An 11,926-nucleotide genomic window follows, 5' to 3' on the forward strand; every position below is an offset into this window, starting at 1 on the left:
GCTTTGTCAGCCCCATCTGGTGCTGCTGATAGGCCCTGCCCAGAAGGGGCTGTCATAAATCAGCGGACCTTTTAGGGTTACTGTCCAAAAAAAGCCTGTCTTTGCTGCTTTTCCACAGTATCTTTGAAACTTTCCAAACCAGAAATGATACCTGTTTGGGGTCATAGCTCTTCCTATCAGGGAAGGCATCAGATCCTCCATGCATACTACTTCAGTTTGCAGGGAATCTTAATGACTGCTGTCAGAAGACAGCCTTCAAACAGCTGACATCAATCAAAAGCAGGGTACAGTGCCAAGTTAACCCAGCCCTGGTGTTCTAATAGACGCTGACCTTCCCAGTCTGAACATACTTCCTCTATTCCCAGTCCTTGTTTTTCTTGCTAATCTTTTCAAGGCACACTTCCCAATTCATTATTTTACTGCAAAGGGAAATTGAATCCTGTTCTTGGTAATTCTGATACTTTTTAAAGCACTTTAAAAAGTTTTTAATCTAAATTTTCTAATGCTCACAGCAGTTCTGTCTTATTATAGAAGTTCAGAATATCAAGAAAAGTATAAAAGAGGAAATAAAATTACTCATAACTCATAGCCCAGAGAAAGGTACTATTTAGATCGAGATTTTGGTTACACACACACACACACACACACACACACACACACACACACACACACTAGTCTAGAACTAAAAAATATAGTATGCAGTTTTGCATACTGTTTTTCCCCCCTTAACATTGTAATGTAAGCACATTCCCATATAATTTAACACTTATTAAAAACATTTTTTTTATGGCTGTACAATATCTACCATAGGTGCTACCATGTAATAGTATATGAGGTGGATCCATGGATAATGCTGTCTCAGCAGCAGATGGAGTAGTGAATAGAACATGGACTCTTGAGAAAGACTTCAGTTCAATTCCTGTTTCTACTACTCCTTAATATTTAATGTTGGACAAGATCCTGAACCTCTGTTTTCCTCAGATGCCTCATATGTTAATTGGAGATAATAATAGTACCTATCTTATTAATGCTTTGATATATTTATAACCCTTAAAACAGCATTTGACACCAAGAGACTATTCAATAAATACAAACAGTTATCAATTCTTACCTGTTTATTTCAACTTACTGTTATTATAAGTAATGATTTGTGAACATATTTTGGACACAAATCTTTGTGTGCTTCTTGCAGTTTTAAGACACATTCTAGAACTGCACCACTGATCAATGAAATGGTTTTTTTTTTTTTTTTTTTTTTTTTTGGACTTAATGGAAAACACAAGAGTAATGAAAATATCTCTTTAAGGCTTTAAAAATTCTTAACATTTCTCATTATCAACTGTTAATTTGAGATACTGAAGTATGAAGATAACTAGAATTAGAGTCTGAAAACTTGAATTATGGGTCTAATTCTATAGCTTGCTGGCTGAGTAACTTAGAAATGAGTAAGCTGTGGAGCCTCAGTTTACCCAACTTTATAGAGTTGTCAAAAGTAAATAATAATTACCTTTTATTGAGAGTGCTCTATGCTTCTAGACCCTTAACTATGTTATCTCAACCCCCAAGGCAAGTGTCAAAAGGCAGTATTTTAATCTTTACTTCACGGGTGCACTTGCTGAGGTCCTGTGAGGCTGAATAACTTGTCAGTGATAACAGATCCCTTCCTCTCGCCCCTGTGGTCCAATGTCTCCAAAAACTCTAAAGGGTTATGTGTCATTTTATTGTTGTCGATAAAGATTTTGTTAATTTTCCTAATGTGACTGCCATTTCTGGGCTAAGACCACTAGGGGACAGTAGAAAACTTTGTGACCTTTTTATACAAGGTGAGAGAGGAAGAAAGGGAAAAGGAGAGGGAGGGAGGGAGGGAGGGAGAGAGAGAAATGAAGACCAGAGACAGAGGGACGGAGGAAAGTGAGAGAATACCAACAATAAACTGCAGTAAGGAAAGGCCAGAGATCTGGTGTGGGAGCGTGCATACATTTTTAAGTTAAAATGAAACAAATGTTTTCTGACAATGTTTAGAGCCATTAAAAAATCGTCTTTTGCCTTAAGGACTATTTTATTAAAATTCTCATGAGATAATTTAATATTAGTTAATTTAGAGCTTGGGGTTTACTCAGCTATTACTTTCCTTTTATTTTGTCTTTAATATATTCTTTAATTTTTAAAAAAACTTAAATTACAGTTGGCATTCAGTATTATATGTTTCAAGTGCACAACATAGTGGTTAGACATTTATATAACTTACAAAGTGATCCCCTTCATAAGTATACTACTCTCTTTACTTGATGATACCCAATTCTTCACAATGCAACTTATTTGTGCTGTCTTGTTGTGTGTGTGGGGGGGGGAGCATGGGTTTTTAAGTCGCACAGACTGTGTTGACATTTTGCCTCCATGACTTTCCAGCTTTTGTGAATTTGAACAAGTCATGTTAGTTCCTCATCTCATTTTCTTTATATGTAAAAGTGAAAATGATAGCACCAATCTTGCAGGGCTGTGTTGACAATGAAACTGAAATAATCTATAAAATATCATGGAATGGATCTATGAACTCTACTGTCTCAGAAGCAGATTGATTAGTGTATAGAATGTGGGCTCTCGAGAAAGATCCCGCTGTCCAATTTCTAGTTTTATAACTTCCTTAATGCTTGATTCTTGTCAAACTAATAAGCTCTCTACTCCTCAGTTTTCTGATGCTTAGCAGGTGCTTAGGGCTTGTTGACTCTCTTTACACTCTGTTGAGATACTTGAAGACCAACAGCTCATAGGGTGTCCAACAGAGGGAAAGTTAATTTGTATTAATTAAAAAAACCTACTATTTAAGAAAAGATCTTGCTAGTTTTCTAGAATAAATTTTGATACTCTAGACTAGCTTCCTAAAGCTCCTTTCAGAGCAAGGGATGAAGTAGTCACTAGAGGGCCTTGCCCAGGGCAATTGTATCTTTTGCCATTAGCCTCAAGGTTTGGAAATGGTTCTTAGTATTTCCTGTTTAGACCGTGTGGAACCTCTTTGAACTTTTGTCTATTTAATGGGGGTATTTTACTGCCCGAAGTCCTGGAAAATAATTTGATAGAGACCCCAAATTTTGATAGAATGGCTTTAATATTTTAATTGGTCAGTTCTCTTTTATTTTTAATACCCTTAAGAAGGAGCAAAACTTATCTCAACTATGCCATACTTTTATGCTTTTTATTTAGATAAATCTTTAAGCCTATAAAAACATTGCAAGTTTATGTAGAAAGAACACATATATATTCAAGAAATTCACATAAGCCCTATCCACATTTATTGATTGCTTATAGTGTCCCCTCTTGTTCTACCATACACTCTTTTTTCTAAACCACTTGAGAGTAAGTTGCAGATATCATGCCCCTTGTTAAAAGATAAATTGAGCCATATGAAAAAATTTAAGTTTATTTGAGCAAAAATCAATTCGAATTGAGCAGGGCATTAATATTCATTGAATTCATGCATTGATAATGAAGAAGCAGTAACATGGTTGCTTTGGGGTAGCCTAGCATAGTTTATGATTGCTTTGTGGCAATAAGGAAATCTCCAAAATTTTTTCTAACATATTTGTTGGAAAAAATCTGCAGGTAAGGGAACCCATGCAGTTCAGATTTGTGTTGTTCAGGGATCAACTGTATTTGATGGGCTATAGATTAAGTGTTTGCCTTATTTGGAAAAGCCTCCTTGGCTGTTTGTGATTGGTTTTCCTTAGGTTTTGATTTCTTAACCTTAAGGCCTTTACAGGCTTATATTTTGGTTTGCTTTTGTAGGCTAGTAGGCATTAGAACCACTTCAGCCTAATGGCTTCTTTATTTAATCAATGTAACCCCTGTAGGGGTGAAAATTTTTCTTCTTCTTCCCTTTTAGGTTTTTTGGCAGGTAAGTCTTTCAAATTAAAAAAGTTATCTCTGGTAATATAGCTCTTTTTCTGGTACAGGCCCGCTATCTAAATTACTTTAGGCAGTTAAGGGAGAGGTAAAAGTTTTCCATGAGTCTGCTGGGTATTGTTTGCCTTCAGCTCAAAATAATCCATATGTCAAAGTGGCACATTTTGGGGTGCTGTCTGTTGCTCCCCTTCATACCCTTTACCCTTATATACCTCAGAATTTATTTTCTGAAAACACGAACATTTTCTTACATTACCACAATACAATTACCAATATCAAAAATCTAACATTTATACAACACTATTATCTAATCTATAGTCCATATGCAAATTTCATCAACTGTTCTTGTAATGTCCTTTATAGCTCTTTTCTGGGATCATAATTTACATTTAGTTGTCTCTTTAGTCTTCAAATTGGAACATTTCCTCAGGATTTATTTTGCTTTTCGACCTTGACATTTTTGGAAATTATAAGCCATATATTTTGTAGACTAATTGGGGTTTGTCTATTATTTCGTGATGATTAGATTCAGGTTCGGCAGCTTCAGCAGGAAAATCACAGAAGTGATATCGTACAATTCCCTGGAGGCACTTTGCATCCATTGCTTCAGTATGAAACATGTTATCTAACCTTTTCTTTTTTTCTTAGCTTAGGACCTTAGTGTTGGGAAAGAGCTTTGCTTTCATCATCTTTCACCCACTCTGAAACCCCTTCTTAACATTCTTAAAAGAGCAACTTCTGCTGCGTGTGTTTCTGTGATATTATAACTTACAATATGTATGTATTTGGTCTTGTCTATTGGTCCTGGCACACAACTCCTAAAATTTTGTAATTTCTTGAGTGATAAGGGCATCCTTTGTTCCCAGTTCCTCAAATAACACCAGAGCCATAAACGTGGAATAGTGCCTTTTGCTATTTGTAAAAGCACCTTTCAAGCATACCTGAGTTTATGTTAATGTGGTAATATTTAGAATCTCCTAAAGATAGTTGCTGGGGAAACCAACAAAAAATTAATTATATTTCCAGGGAGGGGTCTGTGATCCCAAGTAAGTCCTAGAGCACGTTGCTGGGTGGGAAGAAGACCTGCATCCAGCACCTGGACCCTGGGCCCCAGGTCCCTCTGAGATGCCAGCTGCATATGTGGCCACCTGGAAATGAGCAGAACTGGGTTTTTCAGAGGTGGGAAGAGGAGGATGGAAGAAATGGGCAAGGAAGCAAGAGAAGAACCACATTATGATATGAGCAGCCTGGCAGTTTCATTCTAGTGAGCTTTCTGGCATTTCTATTTGGGGGTTTTAAACATGTATGTGTATTATGTGTGTGATAATATAATATTTGGGGGGCAAGTGTTCTTCATGAGAGAGTTTTCTGTTAAACTGTGTTCCTTCATTTTCTGTACTGTCTCACTTTGGCCTGTGTTTGGATTGAACTCCTGGTTGTTCCATGTGTGCATTGAGCTTGCTAAGTAGACTGAGGTTGCCAAGTAGCCATAGTGACTCTCTGTGTTCCATGGATCAGCAGTTGTAAATTCAGTTCCACACTTGTGTTTGCTCCTAGACTGCACTGCAATTAAGGTATGTCTGTTTTGGTATAATGGTTTTCCATTCAACAATCATTGCTTTACACATCTCCATTTTGTTCATTAAGGTGCAATGAGCTGGAGGGCTTTTTACCATGTTTGTATTTGTATCCTGTGTGGTCAGCCCCTCCATTTATTCCTACATGATGTGTCTCTGCTCCTCAGCAGGGTGTAAGTCAGGGAGGATGACCCTTAGGTTTCTCCTCATGGTCATAGTGATGTGTAATGTTTCCTGTGGCTCAAAAGTCTACCTCTTGAAACTTTCTTTTAACTTACTACCTCACCAATAATAATATATTTTTATCCCATCTCCTGTTTCTTTGGGATCACAAACTACTCCCTAAAAATAAAATATTAATCTCTATTACCCTCAGTCCTGACTGTGTCTTGAAAAAATTTTAGCTTCTGTCCTCTACTAAAAATTGATGGCCTTTTTGCTCCACCCAGATATTGCTTCTCTGTAAAGCGAGGTTAAGTTTGGGTTCACTATCCACTGCTGTTCCTTCAGAGGTGGGAAGAGTGAGCTCTCTTTTCATGGATGGTGGTGAGCACAGAGAATAATCCATGCTACAGTCATTTTCTCCTAGGTTGTAGGAATATGTGAAGTCAAATCCATTTCTAACTTAAAGATTCATTTTCTTTGAAAAACTCTTTTCTTTGAAAAATTAATATTTTGCTCATAAACATAATATTGGTCTTATTCTATAACATTCATAACCCTCACCTTATGCAAACAGAATTTTCACTCTTCCCCTGCCCTGAGACATGTTACACATGTTACACATGTTAACAATGAAAAGTGCAAACAAATCAACAATTTCTCTAATAGTTACTTTAATTTATTTTTCCTTGGCCAAAGGGGAAAATTTTTCAGTCTGTTTTACTCCAAATGTAATAACTCATTAAATAACACATATTATTACACTAGCCTCTTTTAATCCCCATTTATTCACTATTGTTTTGAATAATCTCTCATCTGTTATGGCAAAATCTCCCCCATCTCCCACTGTTCTTTTCTAATGTTTAAAGATGCTCTTCTGGTCCTTACTGGTGTGTCTCAGTGAGTTGGGCGTTGTACTCAAACTGAAGGGTTGCAGGTTTGATTCCCGGTCAGGGTGCATAAGTGTGTTGCGCACCAGGTCACCGGTTGGTGGTGTAGGGTGTGCAATAGGCATTGATATTTCTCTCCCTCTCTTTCTCCCTTCCCTCCCCTCCTAAAAATAAATAAATAAAATCTTTAAAAAATTAAACAAAGATGCTGTTCTGCAAGGAACTAGTATAAACGACCCATGGACATGGACAACAGGGTGGGGATTGAGTGTGGGAGAGGGGCAGGGGTGGGTGGGGCAGGGGAAAAATGGGACAACTGTAGTAAAACAATAAAAAAGAAATTAAAGAAGGAAAGAAAACAAAACAAAAAAAGATGTTGTTCTGTTTGTTCAAGTTTTTTCTTTCCAGACTCAATATTCTGACTCAACTGTTCCTCAGACTCTCCTTCATCCTGGCCATCTTCCTCTTCCTGAATTCCAGTAAGCCTGTGACCCTTGTGAAATGTGGCAACAGGACACCATACATGTGTCTAATCAGTGGGACTAAAGGCTTCTTTTGTTCTGAGTGCAAACTAAGGTGAAGCAGCATTTTTTTTGGCAATTATGCCATTTTGTTGACTCACCGAATTTTCACTTATTAGAAATCATTAGTCGTTCCCATATGAATTTCTATTACTAAGTCAGATATCACCAGTCAAATGCACTTGTAAATTTGAAATAGATTTTATTAAGCTCAGTTTTAAGACCTTAAGTATGCATTTATGCATACTTAGCCTCTTTATTTTAACCTGTCATGACCTCATGAATCCTGGTTCTGATATACAGTTTTATTAATTTGCAATTTACATCAAACCGATACTTAAATAACATTTTTAGGGTGTAATCTTCGTGAGGGTGGGAACAATGTCTCTTGTTCACTGCTCTGTCACCTGGGTTTATAATAGTGCCTATCACTGAAACAGGCCTTCAATACATTTTAGTTGAGAACATTTTTGTATATGTGAATAAATCTATTTTTGCCAAATACTATGCTAAGCATCTTCTAATATATTTTCACTTAATCTTCCCAATAATTTGGGAGTAGATATTATGGTCCATTTTTTACTTATGAGCACACTGATATTCAGATAGATAATGTGCCTTGTCCAACATTGCTTAGTTAATGCAAAACAAACAAAAGATTTAAATCAGGTCTTTGATCCCCAGTCAATAAACATTTGCACTAAACTGAACTATATTAAAGTTGAAGATGACCTTCCAAACCAACAAAAACTACCACCAACATTTATTGACTATTTTCTATATGCCAGATATACTGAGATCTGTCCAGAAACTATCCAGTTATACAATATGAAAATAGAGACATTTATTGAAGAAGATACAAGATATAAGAAACATTGTACATAGGACAATAATGCCTCAGTCCTCTTCAAAGTAGGCACCTTGGGACCTCACACAGTTCTCTCAGCATCTCTTCCACTGCTCAAAACACTCTGCAAAATCCTTTGTTGGAATCGCCCACAGCTCTTCCATCATATTTTCCTGAATCTCATTGATAGTCTGAAATCTCTTCCCTTTCAAAGGTGGTTTTAGTTTTGGGAAAAGCCAGAAGTCACAGGGTGCCAAATCTGGGATATAGGGGGGCTGAGTCACCTGAGTGATTTGATGTTTTGCCAAAAAACTCTGCACAAGATGTGATGCACGAGCAAGCGCATTGTGGTAATGAAGCTGCCTATCACCAGTTGCCCATAGGTGTGGCTGTTTTCCATGTATTGCATCTCTCAACTGATGAAGAGCATTGAGGTAGTACTCCTTATTAATTTTTTGCCCTGGAGGGGCATACTCGTGATGGACAACACCTTCCCAATCAAAAAACACAGTTAACATGTTCTTGCTGTTGCTACAACTTTGCTGTGCCTTCTTTGGGCGTGGAGTACCAGGTGACTTCCATTGGGATAACTGGGCCTTTGCTTCTAGGTCATAGCCAAAGACCCATAATTCATCTCTGGTTATGACCTTCTTGAACAAATCCAGTTCATTGGTAGCGGTTTGAATTAAGTCATTAGCAACTGTAGCACAATGTTCCTTCTGCTTTGGTAGCAGAAGCCATGGAACGAATTTTGCCACAACATGCCAAGATCCTGCATCAAAATCTTGAACACAGCAGTTTTTGGAATCCCCAGATCAGCTTCTAATTCTCACACTGTCAGTCACTGATCTTTGTTGATTGTAGCCCATACACATTCAACATTCCCAGGATTCTGCTTGTTGCAGGCTTTCCAGAACATGGACTGCTTTCAACAGATTCTTGACAATCTCTGAAGTGTTTGTGCAACACTTTTATTTGCGCTGCACCACTCATTACATTGTCTCCGAAATCCTTCTGAATCATCCAAATAGTTTCTTCATAGGAATGTTCAAGCTTTACGCAAAATTGGATGCAAACTCGTTGCTTTAATCAGTCATTTTGAATATGATGGCCACACATTACACCTGCTCACTCAATAGCATCGGTAGCCCCCATTGACTAGTACAGTGAAGTCGTCATTGTTCACGCATATGCATTCCAGTCCACTTTCCTTGGCTGCCAGTTTACATCAATGTCATGCAAACCATTCTCATTATATTAACAATGGCTGGACTTTTCCAGACAGACCTTATAAACATAGAAATACCATATATATTTAATCTCACTAAATCCCCCCCAAACACCATTGTTGGTAATAGTATTATCATTACTCCCAGTTTACTGATGAACTTTGGTTTAAAGTAACTAAAGTGATCAAAAGACACAAATATGGGCTTCACTTCTATTCTACTCTCTCTAGTCTGATAAAACTAAGCATATTATTTACCCTCTTGGAATCTCACCTTACTGTTTTGGAAACTAGAGTTAATACTATCCATCTCAGATGGTCATTATTAGGGCTGAAAGAACAATTTTTTAAAAGTGTTTAGGACAGTATCTGTTATACAAGAAGTGCTCAATGAAAGGCAATTACTACTTTAGTTTTTATTGCTATGATTATTATTGTTTAGAAGGAACTTGGCTAGATCCAAATTGATGTATTTATTGTTCTTAGCACTATAAGCTAATCATCAGATCAAGCCAGTTCAAGTCATCTATATACACAATAGTTTCCTGACAAATGGATCTTAATTTTCATATATCTATATTTTCAGTTGTATTCAATCAGTTGACTACTTAGCAAAGACCTTGGAGTAGAGGGAAAAAAAGATTAAAGTATCCGATGAGGGCCCATTAAGATTCTTTTTAAAGTTAAATTATATAATTTTTTAAGTTGAAATTGTTCAACATTTTATTATTGTTCACAGTTCCCTTTTTAAAGCAATTATGAATGTTGTAAGGATTATTTTTCTCTTATAGAGTAAAATATCTGTACATCTTGCAAATAGATGTTTTGTAATTTCCACGTATATTTAATTGAAAAGCTGTTAATTGATAGACACTACATTATTGTTCAAATGTAGAACATAATAAAAAAAATTTAACTGAGATATAACATAGGTTTTCTGGACCTGGTATGCAGTTTCATTGCTTAATTAACAGTACTTTTTCAGTTAATTTAAAAAATGTGCCTTTAAATATTGTTTCAGGCTGGAAGATCTTAGGTAAAACCCTAATTGCTGTCAAGGAAAACATAATTTTCTGGCCAGCTTAATATCACCACACAGTCTTACATTCATGTAAATTGTGTACAAAAACAGAACTGTACTGTAATATTGAGAAGGAAAGTTTTGGTCAAGCTGTTAACTCTGGATTTTGACTGCAGTTACATAAACATTGACATTTTGTGATTAATGACTAGGAAAACAGTTAGTCACACCAAAAGTTCAGGGTTAGCGTTGTTCTCATGTTGACCTAGTAGAACAACTTAGTATGATTCTCTTAACGATTTGAATTGTGAGGTTCTGAAGCCAGCTGGGACAGAAGAAGTGGGCAACTAAGTACATGACCTTCTCTGCTTGTTCACTTAAGTTAAATAGGGGACTGGTTGGCAGGTTATAGGTGGGGATAAATTTGAAACGGCAGTTATCTGTTGGAGGGATGGTATATTGACTTTCATGTATCAGAGTACAGAAGACTGACTATGGATTTTTTTCCAAAGGGGATATTTTAGATTTGGTTATGGGTTGAAGAGACCTTAGCCTAGAAGGAAGGGTTGATGGTGGAAGACAGGGCAAACAAAAGGGAAATGGGAGACACTGAAAAAAAAATGATTTTAGAATTTTCACTTGAGTTGGTCCTTTATATGATGAAGAAGGGTCTTCCATTTTCAGATTTATGTTAGAAGTATTAAATTATAAGAATACACAGAGGCACATAAATTAGTATCCTTTTACATTTTTGTGTATAGTATATAGGAAGCTCCTACTTTAAAGATTAATGTTAGAATGTTTTTTGAAGAAGTGACTTGTGATCTACTAAAACTGGTTGACCAGTGTCTATTTTTACAAGTTCTTATATATAGCAGTATGTAATAGCATAGATAAAAATATCCAACCTGGATCAAGAATTCTCTTTATTTATGTTTTCCTCTTCATATATTAAATATACTCTTAGCAGTTTAGAAATTCTCATTTTCCAATTTAATTCCTATAATAATCCATAAGGTAAGTAGAATAGATATTATTAACATACTTTTCTAGGTGAAAAAACCGTGGGTCAAAAGGCTGAGTGACTTTGTTAAGTAACACATAACTAGTATGTGTTAGCACTACTGTCTACGGTTTTTAAATTCCAAAAAATTTGTACTATATTACATGGACCATAGCAAAGTAAAATATGTCATATATGGTTATATTAGTTTAATTATATTTGAGATTATCAGACATGAGCTGCTTAAAGAGTAATAGAAATTCTTTATTTTCTTTCTTTCTTGTGAAACTCGTAGTTGCTACCCACATTTGACCACATTTAATTTATAACCCAGGGCTATGGTTTTAATAAGACCTAAAGAATGATATCAGTTATCCAAAAAATAAAATCCAATCTCCAAATATTGTCACCTTAAATATATGTTATCTGTGCATATTAATGAAGAGTCAAGATTTGGGCCTAAAATGTCAGATAGTTACTTAATTTTATTTCCGTGACAATTCACCAATCTAATAGATCAATTATAATCAGATCTTTATTTGTCTATCCTGGCATACTCATTTTATTTTTTCTGCAGTACCTCACTTTATTCAGTCTGTTTTCATTTTTTATTTTTATTTTTTTGTATTTTATACTTTATAATCCTTTCCTTATTCTGAATGAAATGGGGGTGAATAGCTGGTTTCATGGATTTAAGTGTTGGCTTCATATATCTTCCTCCTCTGAGCATAAATAAAAATCATAGAATATTAAGGTTTGAAGTTTTGTCTGACAATC

The sequence above is a fragment of the Furipterus horrens genome, unplaced genomic scaffold (genome assembly GCF_987537825.1).
Source record: "Furipterus horrens unplaced genomic scaffold, mFurHor1.1.pri manual_scaffold_4, whole genome shotgun sequence".
Lineage (NCBI taxonomy): Eukaryota > Metazoa > Chordata > Mammalia > Chiroptera > Furipteridae > Furipterus > Furipterus horrens.